General features: G+C 44.4%; 1 protein-coding gene across 2 annotated transcripts in view; it reads left to right on the top strand.

Annotated features, from left to right (window-relative positions):
* Window positions 1–16,275, top strand: part of NSMF (NMDA receptor synaptonuclear signaling and neuronal migration factor) — a 55,123-nt gene that overhangs the window by 1,472 nt on the left and 37,376 nt on the right. The gene's annotated exons all lie outside the window — the stretch shown is intronic.

The raw sequence follows: 16,275 nt of genomic DNA, 5'->3' as shown, positions 1-16,275 counted from the left end.
GCAGCAATGATGTTGGTGGGGGGCGGGGGACACGGGACCGGCAAGCTGCCTGCCTGCCTGCGCAGTGGTGACTTTGCCTCCGCAGCTGTTTAACTTCTTAGCCTTGGAAGATGCTCTCTGCTTGTCTTGGACGATCCCTCTCTGGTAGCAGCGTGCTGACCAAGAAAAGTGAGCCTTTGGGGAGGGGCCTCGTCACTGTGTTGTGTTTTGCACCTAACGTGCTCCTGTTCCTTAGCGCCAGATGAAGGAGCATATGCGGCTTTTGTTTTCTACTGGCGACACAAAACCAAGGAGAACTGCAAGCATCACAGAGGATGTTTAAAATGTAGTGACGCCTTCAGACTGCCGATATTTGTAGGAGGGATCCCAGCACGTATACCGGAAGTTTAGGTTTGTGCATTTAAAGTGAAATTAAGTGGTCTTCTACCCTAGTGCAACAAATCCACTTAAAATAAATCGCAGACTTTGGTTGTTTGGAAAGTGAATGGGAAGTGCATTGAAAAGTGTGAAGTGAACAAATGATTGATGGGAAGACATCCCATGTGCAAAGTGGGACAAATGCCCAATAAACAGGTTCCCTGGAGATGCCCAAACTCCCTACTGTTAATTTAACCTTACTGAAAAATTGAAATCATTTCCCCTTTAAACAAAAAACTCAAACCACACACTTGTGCATAAGACATTTAGTGTGGTTAATTTTGATTGGTGTCATTTTACAGAGTGAGGTGACGAGGGAAAGGATAAGCAGCAGGTTCTGATTGTGGGGAAAGGACCTCTTTGGGAACAGAAGGAAGAACCTGTGAGACAGACTTTCCAGAAGAAGGGCAGAACTCTTGTTCATGAGCAGGGTTCGCAAACAGGGGTGCATGGACCACTGGTGATCTACAATCATTGTGTCCCCGTTAAATATTCACATTGATTTCTTAATGTATTTGTATTGCTTCATTTATTTCTTAGATTGTAGGACGGGAGAATACAATTTGAATTCTGTAGAATGTGAATTGTATTTTGCCAATACAGTGGTACCTCGGGTTACATACACTTCAGGTTACAGACTCCTCTAACCCAGAAATAGTACCTCGGGTTAAGAACTTTGCTTCAGGATAAGAACAGAAATCGTGCTCCGGCAACAGCAGAAGGCCCCATTAGCTAAAGCGGTGCTTCAGGTTAAGAACAGTTTCAGGTTAAGAACGGACCTCCGGAACGAATTAAGTACGTAACCTGAGGTACCACTGTAATAATAATAATGAATTTATACACTGCCCTTCAACTGAAGATCACAAATGAAACAAAATATACGAAAGAAAAGGAGAAATAATTTTTAAACAAATAATCATGCGGCATCTAGCACCAGCAAGCACGACAGAAATTGTAGTAAGTCATTAAGTGGTCTTCGGATTTTTAAGTTGTCCATGAGGGAAAAGAAGATTGGGAACCACTGGTCTTGAGGTTGGGTTGCATCCTGTGGGAGCCTTTTTCTGACAGACTCCAGGGTGCTGAGCAAGGTGACCCTTGAGTTACTGCCCATCTTCAAAATTCTAGGCTATGCTTTCTACATTAAGCTGTGAGATATGATGCTGGTCATGAACAGGAATGACCTGACTCCAACCCACCAAGAGCAGGGATACTTTATTCATTTTACTGTGAGCACAGGATTTGGTGCAGGGGTGTAAAATTTTCAAGCTACATAGAACCTTTGTTTGCATTCAGACCCAGTTCCCAGCCTTTGTTATTTTGGCAACAGCATTTCAAATATCTTAGGAGTGTTTACTTGAAATCTCAGGAGCTGAGGCAAAGGGACGGGTGTGTGGGTGTGTGTGTGTGTGTGTGTGTGTGTGTGTATCTCAGAGGTTTCCCCTCTTCTCTTTTAACAAGCAGAAGAAATGGTTCCAAATTAGCAAATGTGCTAGATATTACAGATTCTCCCATTTCTGAATGACTCCTTTTTCTTAGTGCGGATTTGACCTGACCCTGCTCCTGAGATGGAGTGCTGCAAGCCTGCCCTCAGAACAATGAGGACTAGAATGCTTGTTTGCTTAAGCATTGACACTTTGCACTGTGTTTCCAAAAAGCACTGGTCCAGATTGCATAGCTGCAGACACAACTAACTGCAAAGCATTTTACTGAATCACAAAAATAAGGTAATTTTAAACAACAACTGTAGGAGGCTTAGTTTGACTCAGGGAGAGAATCTACAGTTGCTGTTATTACCAGTATTAAGCGTTCATTAGGAATAAAGTTAAGACAAGACTATTTTGTAAAACAAACATACCAAAATGATTTTTTTTCTATGCCTTGGGAGGTGTCACAAATCCATGTGCTCCAGAACCATAGGTGATCAGGGGGTGCATGTATTAACAAGTGGATCTTTGTATTTGGCTCCCCTGCATGCTCTTATTAGATTCCGTAAGTCTTTCAGCCAGCTCTATGTCCCAGACTCTGTGGGAGATTTGCTGGCTTTATGAAGCACTGCCTAATCTATAGATCTCAGCAGAGCTTTCCTGCTGACAAATGGACAATAATTTTCTCACTTAGAGGCTGGTGATGCTGAAATTGTGAGGTGTGTGTGTGTGTATGTGTGTGTGTGTGTGTGTAGCTTTTGGGCTGCTGGAATAGCTCAATTGGTAGAGCACAAGACTCTTAATTTCAGGGTTGTGGGTTTACTAAAGACTCTGTTTCATGTTGATGTCAAATAAGCCCCAGCAACTCAGTGGACAACAGTAGTCCTTCAGCGATTGAGCTGGGACATAAGGGTTTGGGTGGTCCGTGGCGTTCAGGGCGTTGTAAATTAATGGAAGGCCCTTGAACCTGGCTCAGGAGTCGATGGGCAGCCAGTGCAGCTGTTTTCACGATGGTGTCCCATGTTCTCGTGGTGTCCCATGTTCTAGATGCCCCCTCCAGCAGTCTGACTGCCACCTTCTGCACCAGCTGGACCTTCCACACCAGGCCCAAGGGCAGCACCACATAGAGCCCATTGCAGTAATCCAGCCTCAAGGTTACCAACTCATGGACTGCAGTGGTCAGGTTACCCTTGTCCAGGAATGGCCACAGCTTCACTTCTCCACCATTTCCTCAGCAGTTTACAATTAAACATACACACACACACACATTGTGAAGACATGGCAGCCGATTTCTCCTGATAGACCTGTTTGCGTCCCATTTTGCCTTATGCGCATTTTTGCAAAGCAATTTCCTCTAATATAATGTAGTATTGTACATGTTATTTTCACTATTTTTTGCTGTTTCATGTGCATATTATGCTGGCATCTGTGTTTTTGTACACATGACTTGGCCAGAGAATTGCATTGCGAAATTCGGATAAGGGGTGAATTCTGAAGGGTGGCCTCTGTTTCAGTTTGCAAGCTGTTTCAGAAAGTGTTAATTAGGTAGGTTTGTCTTTGAATGCAAGCTGAATCAAATCTTTCTTATCTGATATTCAGGGTTCTGGACCAGATGGGCCGCTGGCCTGATCCAGCAGGCTCTTCTGAGGCTCTTATTAATATCTCCACCATCCCTACCAGAGATAAATACATCTCTGTAGGCTGCTGGTATCTGAGATGCTCAAAACCACAGCTCAAAGTCTCTGGGTTTCTTCCGAGAAGCTCTTAATTTCAGTCCCAGAGCACCTGACCCAGCTCTTCCCAAGATGGTTAATTAAGCTCTCTGCAACTTTCATTCTTGGCCTGGATCCTTGTAAACAACTGCAACACCCGTTTCAACAGGGGATGTCTCTGAACGCCATCCGTTAGTATAGCTTTTCTGCAGTTCTGTTCTGGCTGGAACGGTTTAACGTTTTCTTTACATTCGCAACTGTTCTATCTGTCTTTAGAACTGTGATATACCGGTAACTGTGTGACCTGTCCTGGAACCTTAATGGGTGAAGGATGGTGGGAGGAAATCTTACAAATACAACAAATGAAATAAATATCCCGTTGGTACACTGTGCTGTACTGAACATAGTTGTGGTGGAGACACTTCTCCGATTTATTTCCTGCAGACCTAAAATGAGGAGAGGCCAATGAGGCAAGACCATAGCTCATTGGTAGAGCACCTGCTTTGCATGCAGAAGGTCCCAGGTTCAATCCCTAGCATCTTCAGGTAGGGCTGGAAAAATGCACCCTGAATGAAAGAAACCCTGGAGCTGCCAGTCAGTGTAGACAATACAGGGCTGGATGGACCAAGGGTCTGACTCAGCATGGGGCAGCTTCCGATGTCTTTCTCTTCCTAGATTTACAAACTGCATATCTGAAGCATGTCAATAGGTGTAAGTAAACCTTGGCTCTGATTTAAATGGATCAAATCAGGGAGGGGGAAAAATATTTGGATCATTTTCAGACATGTCTCCTGCCCCTCATTGAAGGAATAGGTATGCAAGGTGGCAGAGAGAGCAGAGGGTGGAAATATTTGGAGTTGCTGCTTTGGTCAGCTTTTCAAAGTTCTCAGATTTTTATTGAGGACAACAAAGAAAATTGATGTTTTGCAGCTTTCTGCCCCAAGACAGATTTATCTCTTCTCTCCCCAGCTCCCACTCGAATCTGGAGCTACTGGAATGTAGAAAGTGTCTTCTAAAAAGTTCAATTTCCTTTCTATGAGCCACCAAAAACTGTGGCAACTAGTTAAGTGTTTGTGGTGGTGCATGAGTTGTGACCGACTCTGGGGTTGTGGTGCTCATCTTGCTTTACTGGCCATGGGAGCTGGCGTACAGCTTCCGGGTCATGTGACCAGCATGACTAAGCCGCTTCTGGTGAAACCAGAGCAGCGCACGGAAACGCCCTTTACCTTCCTGCCGGAGCGGTACCTATTATCTACTTGCACTTTGATGTGCTTTCGAACTGCCAGGTTGGCAGGAGCTGGGACCGAGCAACGGGAGCTCACCCCGTCACGGGGATTCGAATCACCGACCTTCTGATCAGCAAGCCCAAGAGGCTCAGTGGTTTAACCCATAGCACCACCCGCGTCCCCATGTATGTAGTATGTATGTATAAAAAAAAATAAAAAATAGATAAATATTATATGAACCAGTTGACAGTGGAGCAGACTTTGAAGGCAATGAACTCTACTTTATTTGTAGGGTTGAACTAGATGACTTAGGGTTTCCTTCCGAGTCTCTCTTTCTAAACGTGCATACACAGAAGTGATGTCATCAGTGTGGCATGGAAAAAAAGAGTGCTAAGGCTGCATAGATACTATACACCTAAAGCACACCAGTTCCCCCAAAGAATCCTGGGAGTTGGGATGGTAGGGGTAAACAGCTGTTCCTAGGATCCTATTTCCAGCGGGGCTTATGAATCATCTAGAAATCTTCCTTGAGAACCAGGGTCCCTCTGGAGGTATTTGCTGGCTCTCTTCCAAAGACGGTGTGGGTGGAATCTTGGTCATCCTTATATTAAGTGCAGTGCATATTTCATTCCATATTAATTAACATAGTAATTTGATTTCACCCGATTTGGGGGATGGGTGAGAAGAGATGGTCCAAAGCTCTGATATATTCTGGCTTTGTCGAATAGGATTTTGTGTGTGTATGTCCACAGATACCTTTGGGTTTCAAATTGCTCCTGCATAGGTTTGGGTGACTTCCACGTCAAAAGAATAGAAAAGGAATGTATAAGATGCTGTAATTGGGCAGAGTACTGATTTTAATGTCAAAATGCAGTACTTGCCAACCTGACACCCTCCTGATGCTTTGGGCTACAATTCCCATCAGCCCCAGCCTGCACACCTGGCACTCTTCAGATGTTATGAACTACAGTTCCCAGGCTGGAGATTGATGGGGCAGAGGTTGACAAAGTCTGTTCTAATATTACTGCTGCTGCTTAATTATTTTTATTATTTTAAATTGTGATAGTTTGTATTTAGTTTTTAACTGTGGTATTTGTATGTTGTTACAAATATGTTTAATTTATAATTGTTGCAACATTACAAGAAAGTATTTCCCTTCCCTGAAATGTGATTAAACAAATGGTAAATACGCCCACAAAAATAACTTGCCTGCAATGTATTTATTTACCACTTGCCTGCTGTGAGCTGGAGCAGGAATGGATGGAGAGATACATTTGAATATTGGGTACCAAGGAAGGGGTGATGTGACTCATCCTTCCTCTGCCAGTGTCTTCACTCACTTGCATGTACGTTTCTGGCAGCGGATGGCTACCAGGCCAGTGCTTAAATGCAAGGCTGCTGTTATAGAAAAATAGGCTCCCATGTTCTTGGCATTCAGGGTGCAGCAGGAGAAAGGACAGATGTGTTTAAGCAGGAGAAGAGATGGAGGATAAGGCTATGTTCCACCTTCACTGTCAGAGGCAGTATGCTGCTGACTGCCAGTTGCTGGGAATTATGTTTGGGGAGAGTTGCAGTTGTGCTCAGGTGTTGCTTGTGGACTTCCCTTTGGGGCATCGGGTTGGTCATTGTGAGAACAGGATGCAAGGCTAGGTGGGCCTCTTGCCTGATCCAGCAGGCCCTTCTTATATTCTTCTTCTTCTTATATTCTGATTCCTCTGTCCTTCATCTATCCATCCAGATGCAGGGATGAGCACTAACTTTAAAAGGGGATTTGATAAATTCATGAAGAGTAAGGCTATCAGTTGTTAGCAACCCTGATGGCTGTGCTCTCCCTTGGAGGCAGTAACGCTTCTGAATACCAGCTGCTGGAAACTGCAGGAGGGGAGAGGGCTCTTGCACTCATCACCTGCTCAAGAACTTTCTGGAGAAACCCAGTTGGCCACAGTGAGAGCAGGCTGCTGGGTGATGCTGGGCCTTCGGCCTGATTCAACAGGGCTCTTCCTATATTCCTTGGAGAGCTCTGAGGGTGGCAGAGTTGGAGGAGTAAAGGTCACCAGCCAAGGTGTTGGAAGAGATCATGGTGGAGAATTCCCCCTTCCCTCCAGTTAGGTTGAATTGGCTGGTAACCCACTCCCCGTAATGCCCACCCTGTGCATTTGCTTCCCTTGCTCTTCTAGCATGCAGCATGGCTCACTTGCTTGAGCCATTGAGAAGGATGTCCTCTCTATAAACTTGCTTCTGAGATGAGCCTGGGGTGTGTTTTATATCCCACCTTGCTTTCAAATTGCTTGTGGTGCTTCCAGAGTGGCTTCTGTGGCCCTGCCTCTCCTTTTCCCATCCCCACAACAAAACTGTGAAGTAGCTTAGGGTCTGGGACGCAGGTGGCGCTGTGGGTTAAACCACTGAGCCTAGGACTTGCTGATCAGAAGGTTGGCAGTTCGAATCCCCACGACAGGGTGAGCTCCCATTGCTCGGTCCCTGCTCAAAGTGCAAAGTAGATAAATAGGTACCGCTCAAAGTGCAAGTAGATAAATAGGTACCACTCTGGCGGGAAGGTAAACGGTATTTCCGTGCGCTGCTCTGGTTCACCAGAAGCGGCTTAGTCATGCTGGACACATGACCCAGAAGCTGTACGCTTACTCCCTCGGCCAGTAAAGCGAGATGAGCTCCGCAACCCCAGAGTTGGCCACGACTGGACCTATTGGTCAGGGGTCCCTTTACCTTTACCTAGCTTAGGGTCAGAGAGACCACAGGTCTTTCATGGCAAAGTGGGGATTTGAATCCTGGTCCTCCAAGTCCTATCCCAACAACTCCACTCTGATTCTCTCCCTGGGCAGTGAGTGTCTTGTGTGAGGATTTCTCAGATGCAGAAGATTATGTTTTCCTATTTGTTTGCCGCGGTAGTAGCAAACTGTTCCTTCTCACGGCTTATTTGCTGGTCTACGGGCAGCATCAGACTCTCACACCCATTTTTAGGCTCCTATATGTTTGGGGTTTTTACTTGCTTGTAACAGGGAATGCCACATGCAGGCAAACTCTGGATTCCAGAAGGTTAACCGCATGTCTGAAATCCACCCCACCCGCGTCATTACATGCCCTCTGTGGCTTCTGGTCTTTGCTTTGAGCTGCTGTGCTTTCAGGCGTGCAGCGCCAGCGCTCAGTAACGAACCTGCCTCCCGCTTGCTGCGTTATAACTGCATCGGTTGCATTGGAATCTCGGCGCTTTTGGTGCCTCTTTGGTCGCCTTTTGCACACCTGCTCCATCCAAATGGTTCTTTCCTTAACTTCACTGCCTTAGCTGCTTCCTTCAAGGGCGGCAGTGAGGAACCTCGGAGCTGAGGGGCGGGCGTCGCTTGAGTGTTCCTCCTCTGCTGCAGAGACGGGGCTGCTGTGTAGTCTTTCTGGAAGTCTGGACAGAGAGATGCTCCGCAAAGCAGAAGCCACTTTTGCCCAAGTCACGGCTCTGGCGTAATAAAGAGCTGGGAAGGAAGCGCTGCCTTCTGCATGATTTCCACCCACATTGCTTTAGAGATGAAGCCGCGGTCGGTACTGACACCACCAGCAGCCCCGGAGGTCAATGGGACAAATTGCAGAGGGCGAATAAAGGACACAGAGGTGGAACGGGTGTCAAAAAGGGCTGGGGGCGGGAGAAAAGTGCACAAAATTTAATCAGGCTAATTAATTGAATTGAATTAGCCACATTTGTCACTACAGTATTGTTAATTTCTGTGAACAGAAGTTGGATTACCTCTGTTGCATCATTGCCTTACTTACCTGCATTGGAGATGAGTGGCTTACCTGTACACAGCATATGCGAAATAAATAAAAAAGCTGAAAGGAAGCTAAGTGCATGAGCATGTACAGAGTGCACATCCATTGTCCAATACAGCAGTGTTCTCATATCCTGCTGCATTCTTGCTTTAAAAAAAGTGTGTAGCTGCAGAGCTGTTTTGCTTCCTTATTTTTTAAAAAAATAATTTAATGCATCCTAGTAATGTGGTTGACAATTAATAAATGCATTTATTTATGTATTGATATTTCTGGACTTTATTTCATTTGCATCCCTAAGAATTTCTGAGTTTGGGGTTGATACACAATTTTATAAGCTCTTTAAGAGATCAATTAAAATCAGATGTCATCAAAGTCCTGCTTTAGAATACTTCAATCTATCTACCAAGCTCTGATAGGTTTCTGACTATTCTTAATGTTTCTGGCTGTTTATTTATTTATTATTTTTATTGCATTTACATCCCACCTTTTCCTCCAAGATGTTCAAGGTGGTGTACATGATTCTCCCCCTCCGAATCCCCACAGCAACCTTGTGAGGTAGGTTAGGAAATTCCCAGCCTCCCTGCCATGTGACTTTCAGCTTATTCATGTTTTTATTTGATTTATCTTGCTCTCAGAATGGGTTCCAGCACTGGATTTGTGTGTTCTTGTGTTAAAATGTCACACGGGCAACAGCCACTCTCTACACAGCCTAGAAACTTTGATGACATATCAAAAATGATCTGGATGGCACTGTTAATTTTTTTATCTGTTTTTTTAAAATTGCATTTATATTACACTCCCCCCCCCCCCAAGGAAAGGCAGTGCATGTGGTTCTCCCCATCCTTTTTATCTTCACAACAATACTGTTAGGCTGAGAGAGACAGTAACAGTCCCAAGTTCATCCATTGATTTGAAACCCTGGGTTGGGTCCAGACACATCATAGAAGCGTTTCAGTTACGCATTGTAAATTTAAACAGGGAAAAATGAGACTCCCCAGCGCCACCTGGTGGCACAGTGTTATATCGCATATACTGTACAACACGTATACCGGTAAATTGCTTTTTCTTTACCAATTTAGCCAAGTCCCTGGTTTCCTGGGTTCTAGTCACTGTGTGCTATCACTGTTTAAAAAGGGTTTGTGCAGAGAGCATGTGCCAGTACTTCCAGGTAGAAGTTGAGTGAATCACTGCTGGCTACGTCACAAGTTTTTGTTTTTGTTTTGCAACATGTACGTGATGTTGCCATCCTGCACTTCTAAAAATGTTTTCATCCAGATTTCTCCTTACTGCATAAAATTCAATATGCAAAAATAACCGAATATCATGACACAGCTGCTGCGGGTGTGGAAGCACATTAGTGCATTTTTGCAAGCTGGAAGGCAGTGTTGTCACATGCGTGGTGACATTTCAGTGGTGGTCACGATCGCTATCATGGTTGCCAGAGAATTCCAACAAAAACAGAAAAGGAAGTGGGAATCACCAGAGGTCTACTGGTTCATCTATGGTTAGGAACAGAAATCAGTTAAACAAATGCAATCAGTAGACACAGATCTCACTATCCGAACACAATGCATGATCAGGAAAACATTTGTTAGAGGAGCATTCGCATAGCAAGTCGACAATTCTCATTGATTCAAATGGCAAAATTTCTAATGTGTTTCGGACCATGTTGGCTTGCAACTAACAAATTCTTTATTTCTACATTGTTTTGCCAATCAGAGCAGTCAGCACTGGTCTAGATGGGCTCTAGTGAATTGAGTCTGCATAAGCAGCTTCACACATTTAAGTTTAGGACTTGCCGATCAGAAGGTCAGCGGTTCGAATCTCCATGACAGGATGAGCTCCCGTTGCTCGGTCCCTGCCCCTGCCCACCTAGCAGTTCGAAAGCACGTCAAAGTGCAAGTAGATAAATAGGTACCGCTCTGGCGGGAAGGTAAACGGCGTTTCCGTGTGCTGCTCTGGTTCACCAGAAGCAGCTTAGTCATGCTGGCCACATTACCCGGAAGCTGTACACCGGCTCCCTCGGTCAATAAAGCAAGATGAGTGCCGCAACCCCAAAGTTGGTCACGATTGGACCTAATGGTCAGGGGTCCCTTTACCTAATGCTCTTCCCAGTGCGGTCTGCCAGGGGTTTTCCCTGACATCTTTTCAGCACCAGTTGACCTCCCCACCCCTGGCTTTCGATTAGACTGAAAAGATGTTGCTTTTATCATTAGTGTGCTGCCAAAGGTTTCTGTGGCTGTTATAGGGGGTTGCTTTGGTTTGTGTGTGGCTGTACAAGCACACATTGACAGTACATTTAAACAGCCCCCCCCAAAAAAAAAGAATACCGGGAACTGTATTCTACAGTTACAGGGCTACAATTCCCAGAGCCCATAAACTACAGTTCCCAATATTCTTCTTTTGAGGAAGGGATAATATGCTTTAAACGTGATTTAAATGTACACAGCCTTGGTTTTCAGTTGTGTTGTCAGTCACTTGTAGACCTTCAGGGAGCTCACCACTAACAAGTCTAATAAGTAAGAAGAAGGACATAAGAAGAGCCTGCAGGATCAGGCCAGTGCCCCAATTAGTCCAGCATCCTGTTCTTACTTGCAGTATGTGTATTCGCGTGTGCTAGGTTTCATCCCTTAGCCCTGGCTGAGCCAGTTGTTGTTTAATGTTGCTAGAGAGAGGCATTATCGCTTATGTATGAAAGGTCAGGATGCAACCCTGTGACATGGACAAAGGAGGACCATTGGAATTTTTTATTTTTATTTCTGCAAAGCTCTGGGTTTGCAAAATGCCAGTTAATGTTTTGAAATGGTTGTATTTCCAAAGAACGTCACCCAGACAAAAGCCTCCTCTCTGAGCACAGCCTGGTTGGTGATGGTGAAGGACTTTGTTGGGCTGGACGCCAAGTTCTCAGGCTGTCTCTGTTTTTCTCCCTCTCTTGCTTTACTTTGTCTGTTAATGGAGCTGCTGGCCAGTGTGCCTACCTGCAGGGACCAAGCACGTTTAGCAAGGGAGTCAAAACAAATCTGAGTGAGAGCTCGAGAGGACAGGCATATGACTAGAAAGCCGTCTCATCAGTTAGGGTGGACGAACCATCAATTTCACTTTCCGTTTCTCACTTTCCTAATTGTTAGCATCACATTTCAGTATCAACTAGCAATTAATTTTTGTTTTTAATTCTCATGGGACTCTTTCTCATGAACAACTTGGATTAAGAATGCTGCAGACCCGGAAGTAGGTGTTCTGGTTTGTGAATTTGCCTTGGAATAAGAACATGTTCCGCTTCCTGTTGAGTGTGTTCCATTTGTAAATTGAGTCCCCCACTGTTCCCTGTTGAGTCTGCCGGCTGCTGAGTCCCGAGCCCCCACACAACACAGAGGTGATATTTGGAGCTTTAGTTTTTGCTATTTTTTGCATTTTTGTTTGTGTGGCTTTTTCGGTTTTTTGACTGTGACTTGTTCTTCGTTTTGTGGGACTGACTTGTGACTGTGGCTTGTAACTTTGTTTTTGTGACTGTGTGGAACCCAGTTCAGCTACTGATTGATTGATTGATTGATTGTGTGACTGCAGAAATGGAGCCCAGGTCTGAAAAACAAACAACGACTATCATCAGTGCACATAAGAAAAATAATAATTTCAATTTTTATCATCTACAATACTGTCTTATTTATTTTATAGTACACTTCACTGATTATTGCTTTCATTTATGGATCAGTGGTCTCGTTAGATAGTAAAATTCATGTTAAATTGCTGTTTTAGGGTTTTTTAAAGTCTGGACTGGATTAATCCATTTTGCATTACTTTCTATGGGAAAGCACGCCTTGCTTTTGGAATGATTTGGTTTTGGAACAGACTTCCGGAACGGATTAAGTTTGGGAACCAAGGTACCACTGTAGATCTGTACAAAACTAGACCAACAAATGCAAAACTCTTACCATCAAATATGCAATGGCCATTGATGTCCTTAATGATGCTGTCCCCATAGTTTACAAAACAATGTACTAAGAATAAGGAGTCAAAATTCTCACTATTTTATTATTCTGTGATATCTGATTATGGCCTTCCAGGTTATTATTTTTAATTTATCAGTTGATAAGTTGTTGAAGGCATATACCCATTTCTATATGCAGTTTTGCCTAATATACCCATTTTTGCACGCATGTCACTAATACAATGCATTTTGGGGTATATTATTTTTGCATACAGAATCCATTTTTATCCATATTCTCACCTAACGTGCCTTTTTGTACCCTTCCATATGGCTGGAGAACTGTATTCCTAAATTCAGAGAAGTGTTGGTTTGCATATTGTTTTGAGCAGTACAGTATTAGAACAGTTTGCAAATGCAAACCAGCTTTCTTTCACCATCCTTGCCTTCTGGCTACCTTAGGCAGAAACCCATTTTGCTGCAACATTTTGGAGGAAGCCCATACTTTCGTTGCAAAGGTCCTCAAACCTTCTTGGTTTAAGAAAAACAACAACTGAGGAGCCCAGTTCTGAAAAACAAGGATAGCAGAACTGGGTGTTCTCACACTATTTGCAAAAGAAAACCTGCCAGGAAAACCACACTCCAGAAAGCTAAATAGAGCAACCAAGCAAATAGGAAGGAGGAGTTAAGTGACCAAGTGAGCCCTCCTTTCATCTCCATAGCAGTTGAAACTGACCATTCTCTAGTTAATGTCGACTCCTTAACCGCTTGGCTGCAAAATGTCCCAGGGTCAGTTCCTGGAATCTCCAGATATGGCTGAGGACATGAGTGTAGCCAGGATTTTTGTTAAAGGGGGTAGGCCTTTTGTTTAGGGGGACAGAACCTCAGTTTGCTATGTATTTTTATGTATTTTATTATTTTAATCATTGATTTTAAAATATTGATTTATTCAAATCATCGATTTCAAAAACCATCATTCAAATCATCGATTTCAAAAAATCATAATCAAAACCATCAATTTCAAAATACAGTAGTACCTCGGGTTACAGACTCTTCAGGTTTTTTCAGACACTTCAGGTTACAGACTCCGCTAACCCAGAAATAGTACCTCGGGTTAAGAACTTTGCTTCAGGATGAGAACAGAAATTGGGTGGTGGCGGTGCGGTGGCAGTGGGAGGCCCCATTAGCTAAAGTGGTACCTCAGGTTAAGAACAGTTTCAGGTTATGAACGGACCTCCAGAACAAATTAAGTTTTTAACCTGAGGTACCTCTGTAATCATGATGAAAACCACTGATTTCAAAACAATCATGATTCAAAAACACTGATTCTAGAATCAGCATGATTTAGATCACTGATTTCAAAATAACAGTGATTAAAATCATTTATTTCAAAATAACGATGATTTAAAATGATTGATTTTTTTAAAATATTGATTTAAAAATCCCCTTGGCTATGCTCATGACTAGGAGAGATACCCTAGGGAGCTGCTACCGAGGCATATGGGTCAGTTGTCTTACACAGTAAAAGGCATCCACCTAGGGCCCCTTGAGCCTTCGGCAAAGAGCTGTTTTGCCATCCTCCCCACCTCACCCCACCCCAAAAATCTGACACAGTTGAGGTTGCTTGTACAGGAAGATGCCTCCTCATGGCTGGTCGGGACGCCTGCACTCCAAGGAAGCTGCTCCAAGGACCACTTTGTTCCCACTCTTGCAGCAGGTCTCAGCAGACTCCTTCCAAGGGCAAAGCAGCTGGGGGATGATGATGCTCCAGGTGTTGTGGGAGGGTGCCTATGCCTGATAGGTGAGTTTTGCATGCCTGGCGAACCCCTAGGTACACCTATGCAGCCACCTGTGTTCATGAAAAGCATCTGTAGCTCAGTGGTTAGAACATCTGCCTCACATGTGGAAGGCCCAGGTGCATTGGACGAGTGGTCTGACTCTGTACAGGGAAGCTTCCTGTAGTCCTACCTAATCCATCCCATTATTCAGAACAATGAGGACTAGAATCTTTCTTCGTTTTCATAGCTTCCTGGTAGAGCACATGCTTTACATACAAAAAGTCCTCAGCGTGACTGGGAAAGACTCCCGGGGAGCTGCTGCCAGCCAGTGTAGGCAGTATTGAGCTGGGTGGACGAATTGTCTGTATGCTGCTTCCTAATGCAACTGCAGATGGTCCCAGATAAAAATGCATCACTAGTTTAAAATGTTGTGGGCAGGAGGTAGTGTGAAAAAGCAGCTGCTAGTCAGAGCAGAGGAGAGACTACAGGGCTACCTGAATGAACGCATTGACCTGATACAAGGCAGGTTTCCTATTCTTTATCACCAGTTCGGAGCACTGAGTACACAGTCTCTCAGTGGACCAGTCCATCTGATTCATCTACATGTTGTCTGTAGAGACTGTGGAAGCATTTTGAAATCCTAAGTGCTGACATTCACATTGTTTTGCGCACATTACTTGCCTGGAGACCTGCATTGCAAAATTAAGAGAAGGACAAAATTCTGAAGGATGGTTTTGCTTCAGTGTGCTTATGGTTTTGGAAAGTGTACTTTAAGTAGGTTCTCCTTCAAATGCAAACTGAATCAGATTTCTCCTTTAAATCTTAGTTCGGCAAGAGCCCTAAATCCACTTTATTTGCAGCACTTGGGTTTTCCAGTATGTGATTGAATCCCACCTGCAAAATAGTGACACCCTGGATGTGCCCTCCAACTGCCTCAGCTGGATTTCCATCTCTGCCACCATCCTTTGGGTTATGACTGGAAAAGGTGCAAGCTTTTAGCTGGTGGAATTTTCCAGTGGGAAACGACTCTCTTTTTCTTCCCCTGGGCTGTGAAAGAGCCTCTACATAGTCCTTCGAGAGATGGCGCAGCACACTCCTGCAGTCAAGCATGCTTGAAAAGGACAGAATAAAAGGTGCCCTTGAGCATAGATGGTTCAGCACAGTGCTGTGGCAAAGAGGCAGCATCTTCTCCTTGATGCATTCGGTGATGGTGGCAGGGAAGGATCGAGTTGGTTCTCTGGATTGCCCCTACCAGATCTATCTGTTTTGGTTTGAAGCCTGGAAGTGACATCCCTCTGATCCACATCCACATCCACACCCTGCACCTAACCTACCTCACAGGGTTGTTGTGAGGATAAAATCAGGAGGAGGAGAATTATGTAGCCAACTTCAGCTCCTTGAGGTGGGATGTAAATATAATAAATATAATAAATAGCATTTTTGTACCACGCTAAGAGTCATGGAGAATCCTGAGAACTGTGACCTCTACAGTTGCAAACGCAACTTAACAAACCACAGTTCCCAGGACTCTCTGTATGTTAAAGTGATATAAGAATGCTTGACCTCTGTATATCACTGGACCACAACTCCCATCATCCCTGACCACGGACTATTCTGGCTGGGGTTGATAGTATTCATAGCCCAGCAATTTCCAGAGGGCAGTCTGTTGGCTTCCCCTGCTTTAGATTTTCTCGGTACAGGTTTTGGGGTACTGTCCTGGATGACACAATTGTGATTGCGCGGCAGAGTGGATGACTCATTTTTCTAAGAGGCTGCAGTTTTGGAATAGCTAGGGACTAGTCTCTCTCTCAATTTCTCTGTCATTTCCCACCCCCCTCTCTCTTACACTTTGGGTGATCTGCAGCTAATTGACAGAGGTGCTTTGCCCATCACATCAACGAACCTCATCTTGCACTTGCCCCCCCCATTAATGCAGAATGCAAGAGTTAAGTCCTCTGATGTTGGACTACAACTCCCACAATCAGGGATGATGGGATGTTGTAGTCCAACAACATCTAGAGACCC

This window comes from Podarcis pityusensis, assembly GCF_964106645.2.
Source record: "Podarcis pityusensis genome assembly, chromosome: Z".
NCBI lineage: Eukaryota > Metazoa > Chordata > Lepidosauria > Squamata > Lacertidae > Podarcis > Podarcis pityusensis.
This window is presented reverse-complemented; position numbering and strand designations above follow the sequence as displayed.